Here is a 2,456-nt window from a genome sequence, read left to right as displayed (position 1 = left end):
ATATTGTTTGTTAAAGAATGTCATAGAGCTGTTTTAACCTTGTAATATCTTCATCTAATGGAAAATTCAGATTTGGAATCACAGAAATAAATTACATTTTAAAATCGAAAACAGTTATTTTAAATTGTAATAATATTAATGTTTTTACTGTATAGTTGATCAAATAAATGCAGCCTTGGTGAGCATAAGAGACGTCCTTCAAAAATAGTTAAAAATCTAAATTTCAATATCAGTTTGAGATATCAATCTCAAACGTTTGAATGGTATTGTACTGTATGTACAGACAGAATATCTGCTTCATAAAGAAATGACACACAATCAGAAATATGATGTTACTCACAATATATCCTACGACCCCTGCTAGGCCCTTCTTTCCCTTTTTTCCCTAAAGAAACAAGAGTTGGCTGGTCATTGATATTATCATACATATCTAGTGAAAGTCTGGAGAGCAGGAGCAGATCTTACCTTCTGTCCTTGTCTTCCTTTGGTTCCCTGAGGCCCCTGTTCGCCAAGATCACCCTGAACACACCAGATACAGTTTCTTTAAATGTGCATAATGGAATATGGAGTGTGATATAATCAATCACTTGTTTATGATTTATGCTGAGATGTCAAATATGCACGCTGTGTGGACAGTAGTGGACTCTTGTTTAGGTCTTGGATATTTAGATTATGTTATGTTACGGCTAGGCCCGAATGGAAATTGCGGACTTCTGCAGAATATGATGAAATATTACAAAATGTCAGTATTCAAAATAGTTGGCACAAACGTGTCAAAGGATTTGCAGAACTGAATGCATGATAGAAGTTCCAGTTCTGTGGAAAACTGTGCAGTTTTCACTGGAGTTCTGTGAGCACAGATTCCATGAGGGACTAGTTATTGCATTAACCACAGAAAAACCCTGCTCATTCTTACCCACTCACCCAGCTCCCCTTTACTGCACTTCTCTCCTGCATTACCTTTTGGGCCCTACAGAAAAAACACACAGATTAATGTATGCAATTATAGGCAGAATATACAATATATTTAACAGTACTAAAACTTAACTCACTTTGGAAAGATGCATATGGAGCATTTAGATTCCCATAAGTCTTACATCTTCCCCAGGTGGTCCTTGAGGGCCCGTCTCCCCATCCTTCCCAGCTGTGCCCTCTGGTCCTGGTCTCCCAGGTGACCCTGGCATTCCAAACGGTCCTTTTCTTCCCTAGTACGTGACAAAAGATACAGATAGTATAGCATATGGTTCAGTCTCCTTATCAACATTTATAGATAAGCTTTTTAGCATTAACAAGGTCTTTTTTCACAGTAGTTCTTTACTTAGAATCTTCTTGCAAATGAATGGTCTCTTAAATACCAATCAGAGTGAAGCATTACTGCCATATAGCCCAACTCTGTTAGAGGAAGCAATCACATACCAAACAGATGCAAAATATACTCATCAGGTAAGATCAACCACATTTATTGACTGGGTTAAGTTAATAATGTAATGCAACTGAGCTTTGTTCACTTGAACTTTACTTTTAAAAAATAAATAAAAAACAGAACTTTAAAACATTTTACCTGAACTGAAACTGATTAAAAAAAATAATCTCCAAGAGTGATTTATTTATGTTGTTGTTGTATTTCCTTAAAACAGGGAGTTTTCTTCTCTTTTAAGTTAGCCAGTGTTTAAGTTACATCACAGCCAAGAAACATGATTTGCTATTTGTCATCAATGGCAGGTTGTATTATGAGAAAATGGGATGAGTAAGGTTTTATAAAACCGGTTAAATCTTTCATTTACAAAAGCATTAAAGCTTGTAAATGAGGAGGCAGCCAACAGAAGTTCAGATGAATGTCATCTTGATCACACTTCTCCCTTGACGCCAAAGATTTAACTGCTCTTATGATTTGAATGGCAACAAGCCTGCATGAGTCAAACATAGCATGTCTTTGCTTTTGAATCAGCTGAGAAACTGAACAACGTGACTCTTGTTGACTTCAGGCTTTTTGATGCTTGTTGACCCATTAACCTTGTCAAATTCTTTCTAACCCATCTCAAGTCTCCACATGGTTTGATCACACTACACACCATGTTTCTCTATGTAACAGTGACATAGCATTTTTATGTTGCCAGAGATGATTGTGTGATGAAGAGAGGAGACAGAGATACCTACGAGTTTCCCTCGCTCTCCCTTCCTCCCCTGTTTGCCTGGAACTCCAGGAGGCCCCTGAAAATAGATCAACTGTAAAAATATAATTATATCACAGAAATATATATATATATACACACACACACACATAAGGAATTTGGTTCCATTGTCACTGGCACTGACAGTTTGTGGAAATTGCATGGACATGTCAAAGAATATATTTATACTTACGCATGGTCCAGGCTGTCCATGTGGTCCCAGAGGTCCTGGTAATGCCTTCACTCGCTAAAGAAAAGGGGGGAAAAGGGGGGGGGGGGATATTT

This window comes from Sinocyclocheilus grahami, unplaced genomic scaffold, assembly GCF_001515645.1.
Source record: "Sinocyclocheilus grahami isolate Dianchi unplaced genomic scaffold, SAMN03320097.WGS_v1.1 scaffold259.1, whole genome shotgun sequence".
NCBI classification, from domain to species: domain Eukaryota; kingdom Metazoa; phylum Chordata; class Actinopteri; order Cypriniformes; family Cyprinidae; genus Sinocyclocheilus; species Sinocyclocheilus grahami.
This window is presented reverse-complemented; position numbering follows the sequence as displayed.